The sequence below is a fragment of the Temnothorax curvispinosus genome, unplaced genomic scaffold, assembly GCF_003070985.1.
Source record: "Temnothorax curvispinosus isolate PA1 unplaced genomic scaffold, ASM307098v1 QBEX01000740.1, whole genome shotgun sequence".
Lineage (NCBI taxonomy): Eukaryota > Metazoa > Arthropoda > Insecta > Hymenoptera > Formicidae > Temnothorax > Temnothorax curvispinosus.
The window spans coordinates 1,017,657-1,044,137 of record NW_020210520.1 but is presented as its reverse complement, the minus strand read 5'-3'; the positions used below and the strand labels follow the sequence as shown (position 1 = coordinate 1,044,137).

At 41.5% G+C, this 26,481-nt stretch overlaps 1 protein-coding gene across 1 annotated transcript in view; it reads right to left on the bottom strand.

The window, feature by feature from the left end:
* The window catches only part of LOC112457654 (ras-related protein Rab-37-like), a 150,287-nt gene extending 142,405 nt beyond the window's left edge, over positions 1-7,882 (bottom strand). Inside the window, exons 1-2 of the mRNA XM_025020844.1 lie at positions 7,670-7,882; positions 7,184-7,229 (exon numbers count right to left, since the gene is read on the bottom strand). The gene's annotated coding sequence lies outside the window, so the exon portion shown is untranslated. The remainder of the gene's footprint in view (positions 1-7,183; positions 7,230-7,669) is intronic.
* Positions 7,883-26,481: the final 18,599 nt, after the last annotated feature.

Genomic DNA, 26,481 nt, shown 5'->3' with positions numbered 1-26,481 from the left:
CTCTCTCTGTCTCTTTTCCGCTCGCGTCCTATTCTCTCGCTCATTTCCTCGCCGTGCTCCACCACTGTCGTTAGCGATTACCAATACCGTCGCCGATACACTATCATTTTTTCTCTCTTTTTTCCCTCTTTTTCTCTTTTAAAGATTCCTCGCGAATGATACGATTCAACTACGCTTGGCCTTGACAGTTACAGCAGACAACGATTTCCTGAGTAAAATTTCTATAATAAGATAACGGATTTGGAAATTATATCAAACTAACAGTTCCGCGTTATCTTGTATCAGGTCCCTTTTGTCAAAAGTGAAAAATGCCTAAGTCATTCCATTTACGACTAACGATAAGTGTAGAAAACATGTGAACTTAAAGAACATGTGACAGCAGAACAAAACATGTTATGATACAATGTTATACAAACATGTTGCCTAAGTTAAATCTAAAACTTAAATAACAATATTTTTTTATTTTTACGCGTTACTAATGATAATTATTCATATTATCTAGTAATTATATTAGTGTCTTGAATAACAATATGTATCATTTTATGCTCCAAACTGATATTGATATAATCAAATCGAATTATTTAAGCTTAAACATTGAATATTGCAGTTTGTTAAACATTAGAAAAAAAATCACTTTATTAATCGTTTTGTATAGCTGATTATTATCGTAAATTTGACATAGCAATAGTTTTGTATGTATAATGTAACGAATCGATTGTATGCGCTAAACCTTATATGAAAACTATTGTGTACCAAACTTTGTAAAAGTCACAGGCCAAAAAGTGGAGGTTTTGAAAGAGCCGGTTTCTTACGATTTACAGATAATATCTTTTTCTGTAAATTGCGACCTCTTTGAGCGACCTCCAGGACCTCCTATCTCGAATCAGGTATACAAAAATGTGAAAGAGAAAATAGGCAAATAATAAGTAATGTCCAGATGGGCCAGAGCGAAAGCTACTTCGATGCACAATTTACACTATCTCTTATACCTATCTCGTCTTTCTAAATTATCTATCGAAAACTACAAAAATACATTAAGTTTACAAGAACCTAATGTATTTTTTTAGTTCTCGCTATCAATGAAGACCTATCTGTACAAATATGCGCAATAACGTAAAATGTATGCAGAGAAATCCATCAAAATCGCAAGAATATATAGAATAAAGGACATCAAATTGTTACATTTGTTGTACATACATGCCTGATATACACAGTGTGATTTCTTTGCTTTACATGGCAATCTGGATAAAAATCTAACTCTTCAAATTCATCAAAATGTGCTAGATAAGAATGAACTAATTCTTACTCTGTTTTTAGACACGATTAAGAATACAATTGTGTCAAAGCTAATTTCTTTAATTCTCTTCGTAAATTAATTCGTCTGTTAGCTGCGCTATTATGTTGGCTACATCTTGACATGTCAATGAAAGTAAGTGAAAAGAAAAGGCCTCTCAATGAAAAAAACGCTCGACCGAGATATGTGCATGGCTTGACCGTTAAAGGAGCAAGGTTCACCGAAAACGGTGGTCATGATAAATATCTTTGCACCGACGTCGTCACGGTAATATCTCTGACTCTCTCTCCTGAGCAACCCGCACGATCGCCCACGTGGGAGGTCCGACCGGAAGTTTATTGCTCGGTTATCCGGCCAGTAACTCATTTTACGCCTCGCCGTAAAACTTACGCCGCGACGAGAGAGCGGACGAATCTCGGCCGAGCTCCAGTAAATCGAGTAAATTTCGCGGGCGATTTCTGTCTAATAAATGTCGCAAGCTAGTTTCCGCTGTCGCCCGCAGACACGATGGTTTTTAAGTGGCCGTCGCGGTCGAATTTCGAGAGCGAAACGTTTACCATTATCGTAAACTATCAACTAAATCATTGTGAAATTGCGATCTCTAGAGATGCAAGAATCTTCCATAAAACACGCAGTGATACATTGCGGCCGTAACACTTGTCATTTTTAATTTTGCAAAATACCTAGACATTATACTGATTATACTATAATAATGTTCATTATTACAGCAACAACAAGCAGAACCTTGTGAAACGTATAATACAAAAGGAATAACAAGTTTTATTTGTTCTTTTGAGCTCTCATACGAAAAAGACGAATCCTGACAGAAAATGAGAAAATAAAATGCATATTCTTAACAGATGGCCATTTAAATTCTTTTTCTCAAGGTTTTTAAAAAACTCGATCATGTAAAGATTCGAGTTGCTTTGAAAATTATTCAAAACTAATTCTTAAAAGTCTAGAAAAATCATAACAATTTGAATATCTTAAAATTCTCGAAAATATTTTCTTAGAAATATCTAAACATCTATTTTCAAATATCTAAAACATTTAAAATTCTTCAGAATGTAATTGTTATTTATATCTGTGTATAAAACTCGGTATAAAATAAAGAATGGATTGAAATGTTTTACACTAGTGTTAAAAGATCAATTTTTTTTAAACAGTCAAGATTTTCAAACATTTTCAAAAATCTTTTAGTTTTACAGAATATTCAAAATAAAAAGAGATTTAAGCCCATTATTAATTTTTACTGTTTCGCGAATATAATTGACTTATAAAAAACCTGTCTAAATTATTTTAAAACGTAACAAACTAAATAAGTAATTAAAAGCAATTAGTGAATAACTGTCGTATAAAATGAATATGAGAGAGAGCATAAATATAACAGATATACTTAAATAGAAATTAAATATAGAAATTCTCCTATATTTTTTCTAGCGTAAACGCGTGATTAATTAATACATTGATTACATATTACCTCAATTATTTTTTACTCTTAACGTCTTACTTATAAATTATCAATATAATGATTTGGTCTTGTTATATTCTTGCAAATTATATCTTTCTCTTCATATTATATAACAAAAGATGCGGATAATTGAAATTCGCAAGATTTCGAGGAATCACAAAACATCTCGCGACTTGTGGTAATCGAGATGCACACCGCGGCAAGGTGTCACCTGTTGAATCGTTCCGTTTAACGCACGTTTTCCTGGAAATTGTACGCTCTATAGTGAGAAAACGTGCGACAAAGAAGCATAATAGGAGACAGAATACGAAATGAAAAGGAGTAGTGCAAGGAAGCACGAAAAAGCCGTTTTATAAAAGATTTTGTATCCCTCGAGACGATACACGATATATGATTTACACACGTGTCAGATATAGTAAATTATACATTTTGCAAGTGTATATATATTTCGGATGCGTGTACCCAAGGAAGCTGAGAAGAAAGTATGCGAGGAGAAAGAATAAATTAATTCGATACGTTTTTCCTCGTGTATTTTCTTCTCATTTTTCTCAGATCTACGCACCCGCGCGCGCGAGGCACACATATTGTTATAAACAACGATGAAAGAAAAGGGAACAACGCTCTAGGCTTACGGCAATTAGCAATACCGTACTATCCTCTCAGTATCATGTAAATATAGAACATGCAGGTAAACAGTAAACGAGATGATACTGGAGAGAAAGAGAGGGAGTGAGTTCAGGGCGGAGAAGGTTACGCACGCGTGCACGCGCGTGTCGGCACGCATATGCATGCATGCATGCACGCACGAACGCACGATCGCGCGTACATCCACGCGCATCGCGCCGCTCTTTCTTCCCTAGTTTACCACCCCCGTCGTCCTGAGATCCCGCCTTCTCCCCGTCTGGCTCGTTCCGAAGCCGCTGCACAATTTATGCCCAATTACATCCTAATTACCGTAATGGTATCGACTCAGGCACAGATGGTGTCACGGGGTTAAGTAACTCGCACGATCCGCGACTTCGATTGCCTCACTGATCGAGTACGAGGATGTCAATATATTAATATTAATATTAATTATTAAAAATATATACACTAATAAAAGATCATTACTTTCCTTCTTTATTATATTACTGTCTCGGAATTAGCGAATACGTTCCTGTGGCGCAACCTGTAAAATTCCGATTCACGAAAGCTTTTTACCCTTAATGCAAACAAACACGTGCGTTTTGTCCGTTCGGTGTCAATATTTGTCGCGACATCGAAACTTGAATGCAAAATAATGAGTTTTATATATAATAATTCGTTATACTAATTTCCAAAAACTTCGTAAGCAAAAAAATAATAAATATAATAAATAATAAATAACAAATATAAATATTATAAAAACAAGCAAAATATGTAGATAAAAACAAAGTTCTTCCGACAAAGCTGATTAACCCTTTTCACTCCACTGGCGCTACTACGGCGACATGCGTAATTTGAGAAATAAAAATAAATAAATTCATAAACATTTATAATTTTTTCTTTTCAAGACAAAACTTTTAGGTGTTAAAAGTTTCACTGCAAAAGTGTGCTGGAGTTTCTGGTCGATCGTATAAAAAAATGCTCGGAGTGCAAAGGGTTAAGCGTCTTTCTAATGACTTTTCCTACTATCTACGAAAAGATTCGTTTCCCCAACTGCTAAATGTGTTTACACAAATATATTCTTTCTCTTTCAGAGTAACGGGGCAGTTAATCGTACATGACGACGACCATGAATGGACAAACAAGCAGACAAAGACACAATGTCATGGCATGTGGATAACACGTGCCCTAACACCACTCTAATCTGGAGAACTCAGTTCTCGAGATTGCCACGTTTTGAAAACACCAAATTCTGTATCATAGTTTTCATTTTTTGTTTCCTTTCCTCTCTCCCCGTTTCTTCTTCCAAATATATAAATCGAATATTTAATTAAAATTAAATTTAAAAAATGCGATTATTTCCCCGTCATGCATTTTAAACAACATACGCGCGTCCGAGTTTGTTAATAATATAGTAACGATTAAAATTAAATTAAAGTTAAAACAAGATATTTAAATATATCAAATTAATCGATAGCAATTCATTCGATGATGATAAATTAATTCGAATCATGGCACTAATATCGGTCAACGCTAATTAAGCAGCGACTGATGGAAGCTTTCAATGGGAACTTCAGCTATTGGTAAATTTCGCGAAAATGAACGCGGTGATGAACGTCACGAGGGGCCACGACGGCAAGTGGCACCCTAGCGTTCACGCTCTCACCCTTCGGCACTCATCGATGTTTAATGAGACAATCGAGAAGGGGAAGATGACTCTCGTACTCCGGTTACTAAAAAATTTAACTTAACAGCAAAAGGGAAACTGATTTCGCTTGTAGCGTTACAAAGCAAAATCGATATAACTAATATCAATTACAAGTTTTCTTTTTTAAAAATCGGCTCTCTGAACTGATACTGAAAAGAATAAGAATAAATTTTTAAATTTACAAATATCTCGATGTCAATAAATTTTTTTAGAATTTTATTTCGATGCATACAGTGTCCTATTTTAATTTTTACACACGCGGTTATTCCCCAAACTATTCATTATTCGAAAAAATGTTTCAAATAAAACTCACTCTGTTTCAAGGGGGACATTTACGATGGACACACATTTTTTTTAAAACATTTTTTCAAAAAACGAACAGTTTGGTAGGTAATCACGTGTAAAAATTAACATGAGATACCCTATATAAGCATAGAAATAAAGACCATTGTCAAAAATTAATTGTATCTGAACACTGCGCTTTTCTGTAACGAAAACATTTGATCGGCAGCGAAAAGAGTGCGAATATCGACAAAAGGTAGCGGCGGTTGTCCAGAGTTACATATTTCTCTCTCGTCGACGTTTATGCAGAATTATTGAATATTCATCAACCGTTATTGACGAAGCGACACGCGAAGGTATACGCGCGCGCCGCGCATCCCATAACACGTGTCGCGCATCCGGTCCCGAAGGAAATGCCGTGAAAACGGTCCCCGTGGGTGAGAGAGAGCCGTGAGTCGTTATCGAGTCGCGTTATACGCCGAATTAAAGGGGTACGGTGAAACGCTATGGGGTCGTGCTCAAAGCCACGCCTCGCATTCTCCGGCTCTATTGCTTCTCTCCCTCTCCGGGCGACGCGGGCGAAAAAGCCGAACTCGAACTGATTTGTCGAGGCACCGTCGAAAACGTTTCGTTACATATTCATTTCAAAAACAAGATTCTCGGCAAAGACCGACAATAAGTATTGCGTTTTGCAAATACGGAAACACGGAGATATCTTTGTGAAGATTATTGTTATCATTTTCTCCACTTCGCCGATTATTTTCAACATCATGTATATGTGCCGTATTTTTATTTGCGCGTATCACAAGAATGTATAAACAACAAATGTATTTTTTTAAATAAACAGATCTATAAATTCAATATGATTTTAATAGGATGCTTTGTGATTTTCATTTAATCTAGGAAAGCTCCCACGTCTTCTACGCACGATTATGTTTCTAACAGCACATCCTGTAGACACGTTACGTATCTACGGGATGTACACACGACGTTCGCGCGTCACTAATCAGCTGAAAAATACCTGATCGCCGTAGGAATCGAAGTGTAAAACAAGATCGGATATTCCGAGGCGAGTCGCATCGCGCATTCCAATCTACTTAAAGTCTGCTTTTCTGCTTTTGAGTATTCTCCGGTGTACTTATCCGACGTACAGATGAGGCAAAATCGAGGCAGTATCGTGATAAACACGGTTTTCTTATTAATCATGCTCCGTGCGAACCAGCTCCGTGATTACATAATTATGCGCTCGCGGTGCAAGTTAATGATATCCCGCCCAACACGTTCTGCCCCCTCATTATTAATCGTCTGTTATTCCACATATCTTTCAAAGTGCGAGAAGAGATATCGCGGGCCCGATCTGCCCATCATCGGCAAGGTGTGATTATAAATGAGCCACGTTACGTATTAATTGTTAAAACTTTTACAAAATTAATTCGACATGTTGAGATCTCGAAAAACATCTCTGACAAGAGAAATGTCGAAATCCGAATACCGTTACCGGAAGTGGAAAGATGTCGGAGACGAAATCTCGCGGAAAGCGCAAGCAAAATCGCACAACAAATAAACAGAATATGAATATATAAATATTATTTTTCAAAAAAGTGTAGATTTAATTGTTTCACTCGCAATTAAATGTCGGAGTTTCGGAAACGAAGTCTCTTTTGCCCAAATCATCAAATAAGAGGCGAGAATAAATCTTATTTGTCGATTCAAATTGACGATCTATTCGCAATAAAATAAGGCAAAGTGCAATCTCACAACCAAATCATCGCCAAGCAAAAAAAATATAAATACGTTCACTCACCGATCGTTGTATCGTCGCCGCGTCGCTATCGTCTCTCGAACTGCCTCTGCAAAACAATTTTTTTACGATCAAAATTTATTGCGTCACGTATCTCTTGACATTCTCGCGCGCGAGGCTTACTAAGGAATTCTTATTTTTTCAGGCACGACTAAAATCCTCCTATTATTAACACCTAGCTTTTTTATCGTTCACGTTGCTTTTATTTGATAGAGACATGGAGTTTTTGAATTACGAATTATTTCGCAATATCGTGCAACTGAATTACGAATTATTTCGCAATATCGTGCAACGAGGGCTGCGTTCGGGGAGCGCGCTATTAGCGCTATTGCATCATTCTATATCTTTATCGCTCATCAGGTGTAAAACAAGAATAGAATAAGCAAATAGCGCTAATAGTGCGCTCCCCGAATCCAGCCGAGGTATCAAGCAATAACATAAAAAATTAATTACGCAAACGCAATTGGTGTTTTGATATTCAATACTTACCAGCCATCGCGCCGCCCGTCGCATTCATCCTGGCCGCAGCTGCGACTCCTCGTCGAAATGCCCCGATCTTTTTTTGGTCGCATTATTTCACTTCACTCACTATTTTGTCGTTTCACTACATATACGCGCGCTCACGCTCACGCGAATCGACCGATAACAATCGCGAATTAATTAACGCGGCACAATCATCGCGCAATGTTTCAATGTTCGGCACTCCTCTGTATTTACGAGCACACGTTTCGCCTCTAACGAATGAGATGTAATTAAAAATGCGTTCATGATTTTATGCGCCAAACGCGAGGCACGTGAAATCCGCGACATAACCTATAACCTTCGTGCCGCGATATTGATCTGGGTTTAAGCATCGTTGTGTCGTATAATATGGTTCCGGGGTGGGACCGAAGGCACTAAGTTTCTCTCAACCGAGAGAACTCCAAAAAAAAAAAAAAATGCCGCGATATCGTCGGATTTCCGTATTCATTTTGCATCGAAAATTCGTTACGGGTCGACGGTTCTTGATTTCAATGAAACGAACGATTAGAACGTAAACGCGGGAGACTGAGGGGGAATAAACAAATAGAATAAACTATATCTCGATCTTTGTCGGGAAAGAACGCGAATGAAGCTCGATTACAAATCGCAACGACACAGGACGATTAGCGTTTGCTCGATTCGCTCGACGCCTAATTATCTCGACACTTGATTATCTCGATGTGGCTTAACTTTCACCCGGCCCCGAGAATGGAGCAAAACCGCATTGGAGCAGACTCCATGGGCGCGCACCGTGTATTGTTTACGCGATCGGAACGATTACTGTACGCAGGATTGATACTTGACGCACGTATTCGCAACCTAGCTTGCAACCGAAAGACGCGACATTACTTTCCACGACGTTTACTCATTTTTTTGCACGGCGCGACGCGAGTGCTCCATAACCTTCGCGATTCTGAAAAAACGCGGTTAATCGTAGCAACAACAATTAGCGCGTGTGCCGAAAATTTGACTCGCTTTACTTTTCGCGGCCGATTATTTCATTACGCGACCTGTTTTTTGACAAGAAACGAGTACGAGGTCCACCGGGCGCAGTAATGCGTCATTATTACCGAGACAATCGAGGGAATTTATATTCATTACGGAGTAACATCGCGCACTGACTTACTTTCAGTGAGGAGAAAGGGAAAGATTGGCGGCCGCGAGGCGTGGGGTGTACCACTTGACGATCGAAAGAACTACTGTATATGTACACGGGGGCGACACCATACTTAGCGCACGAACTCGCGATCTAGCTTGCAACCCAAAAGACGCCCGATTACTTGCCTTCATTATCACATTATAGCTATGCCCTATGCTCGCCATTCACAACACTTAAATTTCCACGACGCTTACTCATTTCGCGGTCCGTTCTTGTCGAGAAATGAGACGTAGTGTCGCGTTATCGGGACAATCGAGCCGACTGATTCGCGAACGGAATTTTGTAAGGTAACGCGGCGCGACGCGGATGCTCCATAACCTTCGCGAGTCCGAAAAACGCGGTTAATCGTAGGCGACGATTAGCGCGACGTGTGCCGACAATTCGACACGCTTCACTTTGCGCGGCCGATTATTTCATTACGGAATATCGCGCGCTGACTTACTTTCAGCGAGGAGGAAGGGAGAGATCCGCGGCCGCGGTGTGTGTCACTTGGCGATCGAAAAAGAACTACTGTTCTACTGTACGCGACCGTCACGGGCGTCACGGCCCTATACACGGGGTCGACACCACTTAACGCACGAACTCGCGATCCAGCTTGCAACCCAAAAGACGCTCGATTACTCGCCTTCATTAATAAATTACGGCTATGATCCGTGCTGGTCATTCGCGATACTTTCCACGACGTTTACTCGTTTCGCGACGCGATCGTCGCAATTCGTTCTCGTTGAGAAACGAGGTCCACCGGCGGGCGCAATGACGCGTTAGGTATCGGGACCATCGAAGCGACTGATTCGCGAGCGGGGCTGCGGGGCGCGACGCGGCGCGGCGCGATGCGGGGGAGGGGGGCCATAAACCTTCGCGAATTCGAAAAACGCGGTTAACCGTAACGATTAGCACGTGTACCGAAAAGACTTGCTTTACTCTGCGCGGCCGATTATTTCATTACGGAGTATCGCGCTTCGACTTACTTTTATACTTTCAGTGAGGAAAAAGGGAAAGATCCGCGGCCGCGCGGTGTGGCGTATATCACTTGACGCGATCGGAAGGACTACTGTAAAAGTGTAAAGTGTAACTGTATGTACGTAAGCACACGGGGTCAACACCACTCGGCGCACGAACTCGCGATCTAGCCTGCAACCCAAAAGACGCCCGGTTACTCGCCCGCGTTCATCAAGCCACTGTAAACGCGCGATACTTTTTTTTTTTTTCCCACTACTCGCGCTATTTTCCGCGACGCTTACTCATTTCGCGACGCGACCTGTTTTTTGACGAGAAACGAGTACGAGGTCCACCGGGCGCAGTAATGCGTCATTATTACCGAGACAATCGAGGGAATTTATATTTGCGCGCGACGCGCGGAATAACCTTCGTAAATCCGAGAAGCACGGATTAATCGTAATAACACCGATTGGCGCGACGTAATGTCCAATAAAGTTTGTTTTACACAACCGATTATTTCTGCGAATTTCCCCAGCACTCCCCGCACTTACTTGTCGCGATTCGAGTTATTTTCAGCGAGATGGAAGCGAAAAACAGTCAATTCCGCGAGCGCGATGTACACATCGTTACGCAGACGGAACGACTAATGTCTACGGGGTCCACGTTACTTAAGGCCGGTTGTTCCAACCTGTTGGTAAGCTAACTAATAGTTAAATCATATGTCTATCTTTGTCTAATGTAAAGGATGAACAAATACATATCTATATTTAACTATTAGTTAGTTTACCAAAAGGTTGGAACAACCGGTCCTTAACACAGAAAATCGCCGGCTAGTTTGCAACCCAGAAACCTCCCGCGATTATTCGTCCGCGTTGATTAATATTATAAACGTTATAATCGCCACCTATTACTTTCCCCGATTCTATTATTTATCTCGTCAGACTAGAAGATCTAACTAATTAATAATTTAAGTGTTAATTGATTAATATAATATTTTCAATAGCCCCAAAACTTTCTCGAAGTTCGTTATTCGAAGTGACGTTAACAAATCCGTAAAATAAGGCGCGAGATATTGCGATAATATATCAGTCGCGAAGTCAATTTGACTGATACATCAATTTGTTAATCAGTTATGATTAATATTGAGTAATAACGTTGAAGATATTCCGTTCCCTGCGTTTCAAATTTATTTCGTCTCGCACGCCTCGATAAGTTTACGATCGAATGACCAATCCAAATGGAAAATAATTACGCGAGCTTGTAATCGCTAACTACAATGGGTGCTTTCCATTTAATGACACCAGTCGACACAAATGTTGTTCTATCTTTCTTGGCATTCAATGAGTAAGAAAAATATATCGATATTTGTGTGTGTCGACTTGTCTTACTAATGTCCATTTCCAGATTTCATAGATTAACTTTAATCCCGGTTTAACTTATTACTTATCTGTTTCTAATTTTCTTAGAACTAAGTTAAACCGACCAAAGTTAATCTCTGCATTGACAGATATGGACGTAAGTGGAAAGCACCCACTATAAAAAATAACCGCGTGCTCCGGAACTTGTCGCGATCGCGTTTCGAAGAATAATACGCGGAGCGGCACGCGTCGTCCGCCCGAAGCTCGTCGCGCGAATGACAAGGCGGCCTTGTGTACACAACAGTATACGGCGCCGCGCGGCGCACCGTGTGCCGGCTGTGATTTGCGGTGTATAACGTACTCTCGTGTGTACACAACAAGGTCGCCGTGGGTATCATTCGTCTGGCGAGCTTCGAGCAGACGGGCAGCGATGCGTATCGTTCCGCGTGCCGTATTATCCTTCGCGAACAGGTATATTGAGAGATCGCGAAACGCGATCGTTTTTTTTTTACGAACCGTTAGAGATTATCAACCCGCGCGATTAATTATCTACCGCGTTAGTTAATACGTATATTGAGGTCTTCTATCCGAACAGATATCTCGCGCGATTCGTTTTTGAAATAGAAATCGAAGTGATAGCGGTTGAGAGTTAGAGGGTCATAAATTACTGCTTGCATTATTAGCCGTTTCATATTGATAGTATTATAATAATAATAACTCTACAAAAGCTCCTTTGTTATACTTTCAATTTTTAATCATTTATTAAAGTTTTTTATTAATTTCAATCTTTAATACTTTCAATTGAATGTAATACAAGATCAGGATTGATAAATGTACGGAGAGATTAATAAATATACAGAATATCGACTGTGTTTATTAACAATTATGGTATATTTCCGAACGATACATCGCAATTAGACATTAATTCGGCTTCCCATAAGATATCAAAGTGTACACGCTATTTCCGAATTTTTCCTGACATAAATGGAAAGTCACAAGGATCAATCTCAATTTAAATAATGGTTACAGTGCGTTTAAATAATGAATACAATTATAATTAAACATGTATTTTAATATCTGTTACCTATCTCATTTAATTAATTTAAGAAAATGCCATTTTCAGTCGGGCTGAATCTTGGTAATAATATTATGATAATATTATTTCTATGTAAATTTTGTATATTTTTTCCAACTTAAGTAGTATTCTTAAAGTAGAATTATTAGACTACCAAGATTCAGTCAAAAATGGCATCTTCTCTAATTAATTGTAAGATTTATATCGGTCCTGTTTTACTTATTCTTATCTCGTATAAATCCGGCATTCGGTAATTTGTTATAATCTTTCGTCATTCGATTCGCTGCGAGGTGTCACATGATTTTCGTACATCATTACGATAGCGTAAAATACGCATTTTCGCGCGATTAACATCGAGAGTGTCATACGAAGTGTCGCGCAGTCGTCATAATCTAGTCATCAATTACGCGTGCGTAATTAATAACGTGTTCGCGAGTGAGTGTCGTGTGAGTGCCCTGAAGAAACAAGAAGCAAGGAGGAGGCCCCGGAGGCATCAGGTAACGACAAAACCAATAATCATCAGATAACTTGTTATAAATATATATTATTTGATGCTTGCTATGAACTACGTAACAATTACAAATTGCTTTTTTGCTTAACTGTTGGAATCGCTCGCGTCTCAAGAAATCTACGAAATCTAATTTTTCATCGGAATATTTCATCTGATATGCTTTTAAAACGATAATCAAATAATGACTTATATAAATACAACCCTTAATAATACACGTTTATATTTTTAGTTACATAGTACGTTTATATTTAGAAAAAAAGCACGTTTAAAACTCCTGCTCTCTCATGTAGGTATATCACGTTATAAAATCAAAAATAAGATAAAATATGAATTTTCTCTTGCAAATGTACGTCAAAATAAAGTAGCTTTTTCCCTTCGTTTCGAAATTCTTTAGTCTAATTGTAAATATTCTATATGTATTTCTGGTTTATTTTTCACATCTTATTCTCATATTTTACTGCGTCCTGGACCAAAGTCGGCGCTCGATCGAGGACCATTCTTTATGTCTTTAGCCGTATTAATTAGACACCGAGTTAAGTACAGTAGCACGCTTATTTAATCCCCAACTAATGGCTAATGGATAAAAGCGGACGAGTTATGCTAATGAGCATGTGCGGGCGCACCAGAACGCATGCTCTCATGAATATTCACGATGCTATCTGATTACGTCACTGATTGCCGGCATTCGAAAGTGTTTGCACGCCAGAATCCACTGCCGTATCGCGTTGATCGATGATCCCGCCGAGATATGTCGCTCTCTGTCACGCAAAAAAATGATTAAATCGATGCGATTTAACTTGATTCTTGAAAACTGGAACGATCAAATTACCACTATTTCGTTTACGCATGTAATGGTACGTGACAATCATCAGGGAAAAAAAACAAATATATAAAACGCCGATGTTTCACGAAAGTGGAAAAATTCAAATTTTTATTGCCACTGAAAGCAGCTTAATTTTTTAAAAATAGCTGTGAAAACGATCGTGCGTCAGTTTCCCGATTTTGGGAACAAGAGACAAGAATGAAAGTTCAACACTGAATGAAATTTGTACAGTGGACACAGGCAACCGGATACGGGTGGCAGTGATATTTCACACGTTAATTAAACGTAAGCCAATAAAGATACGACCGTCGCGAAAGGATAAACCGCGGTGTATCTCGATTGGAGACATATATGGACGTGATTCACGTTTAACAAGCTATATTAACGGTTACGGTGCCTAATAAACGCACCCGCGGCTCACTTGCAATGACAATAAAAAGAAACGTTATTGCGTGTATGATTTTCTCAATTGCCATTTGCATCTAGTGCAGTCTATCGCAGGACTGAACATCGTCACGCTGTATCTGATAAGTGCTATCTGTTTACTTAACATAGCGACAGTAAATTAAAATTTCTATTAATATCGCTATTAAGATTATATTTCTTCGATTACATTACATATTATCTATCCGATAAATATTTAATTCGTAAAGAGATATAATGTCGAGAGCGCTACGGTATTGACCTCGCATCGCTTGAATAAAACGTTAAATGTTTATAATTACGTTCCGTTATTATAGGCACGTTGTGTCAAATAAAAATATAAAAATTATTATACATGCTTATCCCAGAAAAAGTTCCTTTTTTCTCTAAAGAGAAAAAGAGACGAGCGTTGAGAAAAAGAAAAAAAAATTTCGCAAAAAAAAATCTAAAGTCTTATACGTTTTATCGTTTCCGCTGTCGCAGCACGCGCGTTTTGCCGGCCGATGTGTCGTAAAAACGACGTTCCTTTACAGCACGCGCCAAGAGCGTTACGCGCGCAATTAACTTTCGCGTAGCCGTGATTAAACCGTCGTCGTGAGAGAGAGAGAGAGAGGGAGGCAGAGGGAGAGGGGGGAGAGAGAGAGAGGAAACGAGCGAGCGGGGAAGTGAGGGTAAATAATTGTCTCTCCCCGGTGGCAGGGCGCGAAAATAGAAAATCCGATTGGCCGTGGCGAAAGAGAGCGGAACAAAAGCCTCATGCAGAATTCAGTGTCGGCCGCTCCTCTATAATCGGAGCGAGGTATCGACCGGTTAGCCGACCAGGCCAAGCCAGGCAGACAAACAGGCAGGCAGTCAGGCAGGCAGGCAGGCAGGCAGGTACACCTGCCCGGCGTGCGAGGTGCGAGGCTTTCCCTTAGCGGTAACACTATTGTGCCGGCACGGCCTCTCGCCTTCGGGTGTTTCACCCCGGGCCACCTCGTTAATCTCGCCCACCACGACGTCGCCATCTTTACGCCCGGCGGCCCGACCGGGAAGATCGCGGTCGATACGAACGGCCGAACCTGCGAATAATGCGCCATTAGGACGGCCACTTCGCGTATGATTGGAAGGCGGACCGCCGGGAAGTTTAATAGATCATGCACGCGGCCCCGAACGATCCCGTAATACGCGTGATTTGCGAAAACGACCGCCCGGCCCGAAAGCCGCATTACTCGCGATGCCGCGCACCGAATCATTGCTGCTCCTTTCGGGCCTGACTGGCCTGAGTTAAGAGATCTGACGAGACAGGCGTTAGCAGAAAAGTTCATGATTTTTTAATATCCGAGAAATAGACTCGTGCAATTTGATCGTTTTTTTTTTAAGATTTCATATGAGATATTGCCATTGTCGCCATTGACTCTGCATGTCATCGAAAATATTCTAAGTTTATTCAGTCTGTAAGGATTTAGAAAAGATAGATGAATGATTAAAAATGATGCGCAATATTGGTCCAAGGATGTAAAATTATATTCGACCAACGTATGTTCACTTCATGTCAAACTTTTCGGGAAACGTATACCATCTTAAGCCCGTATCAGACTACGGATTGAGATTTGACAAATTAGAGCGAAGTTCACTAAACTTGAGATTAATTTTCTTTGATTGATTAAATTTCAATCCAATCTCAATCCCAATGTGTAGTCTGATACAGGCTTAACGACACCGAATAATTAAGATCCTAATATATCCTTGCTCAAATCGAACTGAAGGTTTTAACACGTTTTCACCGTTATATCAAAATTCTCGCGTTCTCGCGATATAGACGCAAAATCAGAGAATGGTTGCGCCAAGTGCGAAAAGTATCCTAATTGTAAGCCCGATATGCACGCCGATCGTATTATTCTTTACGCGAAAATACTTTATTATTCCCGACGGCATTGCGCACGCGAAACGCGGCGTTCCCAAATTAGAGACTGCTTTTTGCCCGCGTAACCACGCGCCCGGCGAAGCGGGGAAGCGCGGTGCGACCGCACCTGGAGATGATCCAAGAGACACGCTCGCTCTCGCGGGCGCGACATGATGCGTAACATTGTTGAGACGCAGATTTTCGAGCGGCACGAACGTGGGTGTCGCCGTCGCGCGTGGGTCGCCATTTTTTCGGGACTCGCTCGCGCGGCCCCTCTTACATGCACGTCCCGTTCTGTATTCGCTTCTTTCTTCCCTATACACAGTATCCCAGAGACCGACCGAAAATTATTTTCACATATTTGGTGCTTGTTGTCCCTTCTTAATCCGCGACATTAAATTCTTTAGCAAATAAGAACGAAATTTGTGCGCACTCAACCGAAAAGCGAGATTCCATTATCCATTTACATTCGTGAAGTTTAACCGCGTAAAACCATTGGAATAAAATATTTAATAACTTTATCTCGTGGGAAATTTTTGCTGAGAAGGCATTAACTCGAAATTTCTCTGCTCCGAAAATACTTTCAAATATTTCTGATGCGTCGTATATAATGAGGAACGAGAACCGATGATCGTCGATTTTCCTCGTTTTTTCAAAGTTTAAAGTAAAAGCTCGCTCGAAATGTCATAAAATTAAATCGAAGAAGATAATTGAGTATAAATATTCCAGCCGTTTTCAACCGCAGTTATGTAACATCGTAAAACTGATGTTACTTAAGTGACGTGTTGGACACAAAGGCGGTAAGGAGATGCGTGAAAAGAAGTCCCGGGATTCGAGCGGACAAGAGCGCGAGAGCGGAAGTCGGGAATGTGGGGCGGTGATGGGCCGCTTCCGGTGGTCCCCGGTGTACAGCTCGTGAACCAAGTCAGTCGGACTGTGCCTGTCTGTCGGCGAAACCGCAGACAGCCCGTCTGTCTCATCATTCCATTAAGCGATACGATGCTCGGCTTGTATGCCGGTGCCGGTGCCGGAGGAAGCCCGTGTCTTAACGGCGAAATGGCCTTGGAAACCTATAGCTTTACGATGATATCGAAGACCGGGCGTCACTCGCGCGAGCGGTAATTACAATAAAACGACGCGGATTCGATACTCGCCGGATTACTCACCGGAACATGTTTTCCGTGATTATATAACGGAGCGTTGCACGTTAAAATTGAAAAAAAAAGAGTGCCCGAGTAAAGTAACACGCGTGCATTACATAATTTTCTGCTTCGCGCTCGATTCGAATGTTAAAGCAAAAAATGTACGATCAGACGCGACGAGCTGGATTTTATATTTTACGTTGATGAAAAAAGCAAATGCGGAGCGTAGGGCAGGAGTAGGGGCAGGGGCAGGGACGCGGGATAAAATCGCGCGTGGAGCGCGAAGGGAAATGACAGAAATCAGGGTGGAAAGAGCGCGGCGGCTCGTTGCACGAGGGGGTCACGTGAGCGAGTCGGGTCACTTAACTCTCTCGTTCACTCGCGTGCACTTCGTTTCGGCTTTCCGGTATGCATGCGCGTGTGTTCGTCCGTCCGTCCGTTCGTGTTCGCGTTCGTCACGCGCGCGCTCGTACGCGGACGCATCGCTGGCTCCAACCATGAGAAGAGGGCTGAGCGTAAGAAAAATAAAGAAGGAAAGAAAAAGAAAAGAGGGAAACCGCCGCCGCGCTGCGCGCGAAGCTGCGAGCGCGGAGGAGAGTGAGAGGAGATGGGGGAGGGAGGGAGGGAAGAAGGAAGGAGCGTCGAGAAGATAAGCGAGTGAACGCGGAAGCTAGAAAAAGAATGACAAGCTGCTGCGAGAGCCTCCCTGACTCTCGCGTACATATATTTATAAAAGCTAAGGTACATAAAAGCTAAGGTAATTATAAGCGTCCCTGATGTCTCTTCTCTTATCTTCCCCTCTCTCCGTCTGTCTTCTCCTTCGCCCGTTCTCTCCGTCTCGCTCGTTGCTTCGCGATGGGGGAGTCGCGGCCGAAAGAGAGAAAGAGAGAGAAGGTAGGAGCGAGAAAGAGAAAGAGAGAGGGAGAGACGACTGCCGGGTGCCACTCATAGGAGCGTAACAATGGCTTTCCATGCCGGCTCAACCAACCAGACGACCGACTGACGATCATGACGAATCGTTCCCGTGGGATTAGTGGGATCGGCTTGGTGGGTTTTCTCTCCGATCTTCTCCCAAGGTCCCATCGTTAATCTCTCTCATCTCCCCGAGAATCGCAGGTGACCTCGCTTGCCGAACGACTTCGCCGCATTGTCTTTCTTCGAACGGATTGCTTTTCGATTGTACATTTCGCTAAATATCGAATTATTCCTGTTACAATCCTACTTACTGAGTATACAATTTTGCTTTTATATTAAATTAATACTAATGTAATTGAATTTCAATGCATTTAATAATGTGTTGCGGCGTCTTTAGGAATCACGATTTAGCAGATACGAAAAATAAATGTGTTTATTGAAAGCATTTCGTATATTGTACATTACAAAGAAAGGTAAATCGCTAGATATAATCGTAATCCTTATTATTATATCTTATGATACAAATCAATGTAATGTTCTTGAACATGCATGTAAAGACGTGTCAAGAAGCAGGTACTCCAAAAACAATCCTCTATCGCAACTTCAATTTTCCACGATAAAGCGATTGTGTCTGAAACTCCCGCTCGAGAGACCTCTTGCCATCCTAATACGAGTAGTTTCTTCATAAAGTTGATAGATTCTCCTCTTGATTTGGAACATCTCTTCCCATCCGACTCTCGTTATTCAACCTTGAGAATGGTACAACGTATAGGAATTATCTAATGGGAACGCGTTACAAATATAGTAACTTAACGCAGTCACGCGACAGTCGTATGCAAGCCACATCCGCATTTTCTTGAAGGCAATGGCATTGCAGCTAAGGATCTTATTTAATTGACGCTATCTGTGAATGAATGAATGAATACGAATGCGAATGAAAAATAGAGTCCTCGCATCCATATGCAATTCCGATATAGCCATCATTATATATGTGTCGAAGTATCAAGGATCAATGTCGTCGTCCGTCGAAGAGAGACATCGATTAGCAACAAACAACTATATTAATCAATCGATTACATATGCGATTTACCATATTCGTTCATTATAGTACCGAGAAATATTTTATTTCGGCACACAAACTATTTATACGCTTCAGTATTCTAATCAAAAGAATTTCGAAACAGAATGCAATCGTGAAACATTCCTATAGGCATTTATGTCTACTTATTGTTAGAATATACAGTAAAACAATTGGGGATATGAAATTTGACGACGTAATTCTTGCTACTTTCGATAGGTCTTATATACGTTTATCTCGCGTGAAATAACGTACGCGACTCTAAAAAGACGTGAAAGACGCGGAATTTGAAACTTACGCGACGTATCGGAAAGTGCATAATATGGTCGTAAAGTTCCTGTGAAAAGAAGATTATTTGTAGATTTCATCGCAAGAAATACTATAATTCCTAAGGCACTAACAATAAGTGTTCCAAACAAAAAGTTCTTTCGCGCAATGAGCGCAAATCTCATCCCAGCGCAAATTCTCTTTGAAATATTTCGGAGTTGAAAAAAATGATCCTTAATTCCAGTCAGAAAAGTTTGAAAATACTGCGCATAATAAAAATTAGACCATCTTTATTCCAAAATGTATGTGAACCATCTCGATCTTTTTGAATTAAAAAAATGATTTTTAACTCCAATTCAGGAAAGTCGCTTGAAAATATTCTGTTTAATAAATCTGCAAAAATTAGGGCCTTTATAAGATGTTCCCAAAATGTTTCCTCGATCTTTCTGAATTAAGAAGAATTACCAAGTGACAAGTAAAAAGGGGCTTTGAAAGTTCAATGTGGTTGATGATTCGTAAGTTAATCGATCTTTAATAATAGGATACATAATTATAAATCAGACGTTTCGGCTCCGTTTTGAATAATTTTCCAGCGATTAAATCAAAATGATCTCACGTTTTCCGGCGAGAAAAATAAGTAACTTCAAAATTTGGTGGTCTAAAAATAGTGTAATTTTCACGAGAAAATTCAAGTAAAATTTGACTAATGATCATAGTTTATTATGATCGAAATCAAAATGACAGTCTTGACTCTCTAACTTGAGCAAAAAGAGAAGCGAAGTCACTTATCCACTATCATTTTAATTTCGATCTTATAATAAACTATGATTATTAGCCAAGTTTACTTGAATTTCCTCACGGAAAATTACAGTTTTTAGATCACCAAATTTTGAAGTTACTTACTTATTTCTCGCCGGAAAACGTGAAATCACTTTGATTTAACTGTCACCGCATCACTGAAGATTCAAGACTCAAAGCGGGGCCAAAACGTCCATTTATACTTAATTATGTATCCTATTAGTTATTAAAGATCAATGTAACGTTAACTTACGCACCGTCAACCGCGTTGAACCCTCAAAGCCCTCAAAACCCTTTTTTACTTGTCACTTGTTAATTTCATCGTCCGCGGTAGTCCCTTGATATTTATGCAATTATTTAAAAACTTAGCCCCAAGCCAGAAAAGACGATCAAAAATACTCTGCATAATAAAGCCATGCCCAGATCGAGAGAAAGATTATGAAATCCCCAGGTCCGGCTAAAATGGGACATAAAAGATTTTTGAGCACGCTGTCGACGAGATCAGTGGGCCGATTAAGGTATTTCGCACGCAAACGCGATTCTCTGTGGTGCGCTAAGAAGCGCTGCTAAAAATAAAAGTACAAAGTTCGGATCTCGGCGCGTTTAGCGGCTCGGCTAACTTTCTTCGCGCGGTCGCTCGCAGACTCCGCATATCTAATGAGCGGCGGTCACACAATTTATACACACACGAATATTAGTCGTGAGTCCCCACGGTCGGGTCGCTTCACGTTTAGATATTCGTATACTACGAGCCTCTCGGCGCTCAGCACCGCCGTCTCTCTCTCTCTCTCTCTCTGCACGTCGGCGCGGCGCTCGGCCCGTGAATCCTGCAACAAACGGAGCTCATCGCATCGCGTCGTACGCGGTGAAAGCGAGGGAGACGGTCGGGCGGACGAGCGAGATGGAAACAAGAGTTTCTTTATCGTGTGGCTGATGAAGTGCCAGTCGGAGAAAAAGCACCGGAGTGAAAGAGACGGCAAACGCGTTCATTTACGAAAGAGTTTGACGTAAAAATGGTAGCTATGGAGGATAGAAGTGATAGGGTAACATTCACGAAGTACACATGCAATTTGGAAATTAAAAGGGAAAAGGGGTATGAATAATATTTCATATTTCTGTTCGAGTAATTTCGTTCAAGTAAAACCGGCAAAGTTGATCGCAGCGGAGAATGTGGGAGAAAGGAAGAGAGAGAGAGAGAGAGAGAGAGAGAGAGAGAGAGAGAGAGAGAGATGAAAAGAGATAGATGCAGTTTATTAATAGGCTGAGAGCAGTTTGATGACATAAATAGCACAAATAGTTCACGTGACTGGTGCGGCAGCCAATTAATCGATGACTTCATTACGCAATAAACCAATTACTGCACATTATTACAGTGTAAAAAAAAAGCGGAGATTTTCTCTGTCGACAATTTCTCGATGTGACTGACGAACAAATGAAACTGATTATTCGGACATTTTGAGTAACATTTCGCGCAATTTTTCCGTGAAAATTACTCTGTACGGAAGGGGTATATTGCGAAGTTCATCTGCAAGATTATTCCAAAGCCTCCGCGCGCAATATAAGCGAGAGAGAAAGAAGGAGAGCGGCTCTTACGGCGAAACGCAGAGGAACGAGAAGGAACGAGACGGACGGGAAGGGGAAGGAGACGCGGACTGGAGAAGGAAACTGGCGAAGCGGCGAGGAAGAGAGAAAGAGAGAGAAAGAGACGGCCAATACGAGCAAAGTGAAACAGAGGAGCGAACGTAATACGAGAGAGAGCCGAGAGGGCTGGCAAAAGAGCCGAAGGTCTCGCGCTCTCTTGGCGTAGCTGCAGACAGATAATACACCGAGTCGCGCGCGCGGGCGCGCGCACGCGGATGTGTGTGTACGTGCGCGCGCGCGCGTGCTCTGTGTACGTACGCGCGCTTGCTTGTGTATGAAAGCGCCAACGTTACCCACTGACGCTTAGAGAGACCCGTGGAATATCGTAAAGCTGGCTTGCCTGCCTCCTCTTGCGCCGCTCTTGCACGACGCGTCCGCGCGTTGTTGTTGCCTAAACTTTCTCGCGCTTTTACCTTTACGTACGTGATACTCGCATCGATACTCAACCCTTTCAGAATTCTACCGACAACAAGGATACTTGGCGAAAAACGAGATAGAGTGGAAATTTGTATGATTAAATTCATTTCAGAGAGAAAGATACGAATTTTTTGAACGGTCTATGGAACCTGTATTATGTCCGGAAAATACCTTTTAACAGGGTGACCAATTGTAATCGCAAATTATTTGTAAAATTGCAATGTTTAAGCATATAATGAAGTATCATAGTAGGTACAAAGTATTCTGTATTCCCTTATCATCTCTTTGCGTTATCGCAAAACCGCGATGAAGCCACCGCTCAATAAAGGTTCTTTTATCGGGCTACCACATATGTGAAGGTCGAGGAACTACTGGTTTCTAATGAGAGCCAAATTCTTTTTCGCCGTCTCTGTAAGAGTTATCTTAGGCATGTTATTTACCCGCGCATTTTTCAAACGTGTCATTTCGGCAAGCGAATTTTCGCGAGATGCCTCGCGCGGTCGAGAAAGTCCTTGAATCTGCACCAAACGCAACAACGAGCGACGACCGCGGCCGCTCCGTTAGAATTCCGCTAGCCAGAGAGAGATGCGCGAAAGAGAGAGAGAGAGAGAGAGGAGAGGGGGGGAGCAGAGCGTTCGCGTGTATGTGCGAAATAGAACGAGAGCAACGAGCAAACCGCGGCTGAGCGGCACCGACGAGAGGGATCCGACAAGATGAGGAGGTGAAGGAGAGGAGGAGGTGGTGGGAAAACCGGGAGGTTGGGAAGGTTAGACCTTATTACGCCGCGCACCTCGTGGCTTACGATGCAGCCGGGGCCGAAGTCACGACCGGAGGCGGAATAGACGTCTGGAAAACACGACGGTATATCGACGGTATATCAGATGTAAAACGCGTCATCGGTCTTTCCTTTTAATATTTCACTCCGACGAAAAAGTCTGCGACTTAACAACATTCCCAGCGAACTAAATTCGTTATTTTATACGTGGCAGACATCGCGAAAATAGTACGCGCGAGATATTTAAGGAAGTAGATATTTCGACGCGCACGGATAATCGTATAAATTACGCGATCACTTTTTAAGCTACAATCACTTGAAAGTTAAACTCTGACATCTGTGTTGGTTGCAAATTTCGAGAATCAGATGTGTAGCGTGCGACCAAATAATTATTCGTGAAACTTTCAGCTTGGTATTCAAAGTTTCTTGTTGTATGTTGTTGAATTTTACATCCAGTATAACTGCTTCATGACATGATGGTAAATTAATTTCAAGGTACTTTTCACGTGCAACGGTGTGCGACTATGTATTTGTACCGGCGCGGCGGAAGGAACCAACCTCGCAGTGAGAACTTTATACTCGGTCGCAGGAAGCTCCGCATTAACGAGCAAGGTCGACCAATGCAACCAAGTCTCGCGTAAACGGCGAATGATAGCGAGAAACAAACCGAGATCCAATAAAGCGTGATTTTTAATAGCGAATAGGGAGGCGTGGAGAAAATTGACGGTGGCGTGAAACTCGGGGAAAAGGGGAGTCTTAGGAGAAACCGAGTGGAACGAGGCACTAGATTCGAATGCACGGGAAACAGAGAGAGAGAAAGAGAGAGAGAGAGCGCGCGCGAGAAAGAGAGGGGGAGAAAGCGCGCGAGAGTGATAGCAGACGATCTCGTTGTCAGTAGCACTCCCCGTAGAATACGTAGGACCTCGAACTCGTCCGCGGATCGATACCGGGTTCCTGGTGGACTCGCGCGAAGGGGGGCTTCGGTACGGGGTTCGGGGTGGAAGAAGTAACGAGGAGGGAGGAAGGCGAGGGGGGCTAGAGGCGAGGGTGAGTACCGAGGAAACCGAGAGAGCGGCCGTGGTGTTTGTGCGGTGCGGGGGTGGCTTGGCACGCGGGGACGCCTCGGGGGTGTTTCTATGGTGACGGGCATTACCGGCAGGGGTGGCCTAGCGCACGAGGGGGAAACCCCTCGTCTCTCCCCCCCTCTCTCTCTCTCTCTTTCTTTCCCTCCCTCTCGGATTTGGTTTTCCTTTCTTTCTCGTCGTGGTAAACTTCTGATTTTGCAACGTTGATTTCGTCGCTGGTCCTCGAAAGAATTCCCCCTTTTTTTCTTCTTACCGGCGCGGCGGAAAAGAGTGTCGCGGATGGCACAGTGTGGCGATCAACCGAAGATTCTTCTGCTTGTCGAGGTCTCGCGAATACTCGAGGAATTTGACTTGTATTAAGTGCGACAGAAACTGACGACTATGAACTGGCGACTCCAATCGCGATTGTTTATTATTTAGATATATTCGAATGACAATTTGGAAATATGATTATTTTCCATGAATGTCTACTCAATTTAAAAGGGTATCAAATGTTTTTCTCTCTCTTACATCACCAGTGATCAGGATAATTTTGTAAGAATAATGTAATTAATAATCAGGTCACATACTGAACAACGCATACTGAAATTACTGGATAAATAAGTAATGACTATCTACAGTAATCGCTATTTCCAAAAACAAAAATGTTGGCGATAGATCAAACTTCAAGCATCAATTTCTCCACAGAAGCGCAGTACTCTCGCCTAAATCAAGTCGACTACTCGTAGATATCCATTCCTGTGCGATCAGCGCGGATCTCTTTTTCATTGCAAATCTACATTTTATTAAGACAAAATGTATGCGAGACGTAGGATACAAGAATTTCGGCGTAGGAGTTCATTCAATGCGCGTGTAACGTTTCGAAGAAAAGAGATAGCGAGAAGTCGCCGTCGAAGGAGATCGTTTACAACCAGGGCTATCGATCTAAGGAATGACAAGGATACAAGCCATCTGATCCTCCTATTTTTAATCTTCGCCCATGTACGAACGCACTTTGTTCAGCTGTAATGGCTTCGGTGAAAAGGCGGACGTGCTTCGCGAATGGTTTATTATTTACAACACTGATTACTAACGAGCAAACGTGATCACTGTGATCTGTTTGACTCGCCAATTCCGTAACACGTTATCGAAGTCGTGGTGAAAGCGACAATGTTAGTTCTTTTGCATTGTTCGATTTATTGCTTGTAATGACGCGTGTTCTCTATAAGGGGATATCCACGAGATCATCCTCCATCACGATCCAAGGAATCTCCATTAAGAATTCTGAGAGATTCTTTGTAGCATAATAGTAGCATTATATTACCTTTCTTGTGCTTAAAATGGCGCGTATAGGCATTGAAAGCATGGAAAAGGAGGAAGGAGGAAAATTGAAAGAATAGATATGCGATATCAGTAAAATTTCAGCGTATTTTATAGATATTCATTGTATTTGGATCTGTTTTACGATCGGTTCCGGTTTGATATTTCACTATAAATCCCTACTACATTTAAATACTTCTCACCACTTTGGCTAGGCAGAAAAATATTAAAAATGACGATGTCTCAAGAGTAACAATTACCGATGTTGCGTCGCGAAGCGAATAAAAGCATGCGGGAAAATGCGAGAAGCAATGTTTTACTGCAGCGCGCGAATTCGTTGCATCAGCACTCATATTTTCATATTCATGTGACACGAATATATGGAAAGGTATGAATGTACAGGAATTTTTCTAGTCAACGTTTCCCGGGTTGTCTCGTAACTCATTCGCGTAACTCTCTTCTCTCTCTCTCTCTCTACCTGTTAGACTTCGCGATTACTATAAAAGATTATTATACAATGATTATGACGAACTGGTTCACGCGCATATTTTTATAAGAATACTGTACTGTTAATGTTAATATCGATAACGAGCCAAAAACAAGAAAGACACATCTGGTGTAATAGATACATACAGTCATAGAAACTAACAAGGAACGCTGTTTATATTATAAAACGCACCTGCAAATTTTTGTATCGTACTAATTAAAAGCGCACGTTTCAGAATTAATTACTATATCAAATAATTTCACATTTAATTAAACGTACGTCTCTCAGCAACATATTCCGCGGCAAACGGATTAACTCTCGCTCGTAAAATTCTCGCAAAATAACAATGCAGCCGTATGTTTGGCAAAATTTCTCCGTTTATTCAGAGAAATCATACTTTTACATCGTTAATCGCTATCGATCTTCGGACAAAGCCCGACAATGTAGAATGTAATTCTCGCGTTTTCGACAATATGGAGATTCAAAAATTGTCAAATTCCGACCCGTAACTCCGAGAGGGAGGGAAGAAAGAAGGAAGAATCAGATCGATGATCTCACCTCAAGGTATCGATACTGAGGCCGAGGTTGTCGGGTCTCGCGCCGTGGAAAGTTCCACTCGCTCGAGAGAGGCAGGCAACATGCGCGATGTGGTGCGCGATTTCGACTCGTCGCGCGCAGACGAAAAACGGTCAATTTATATCT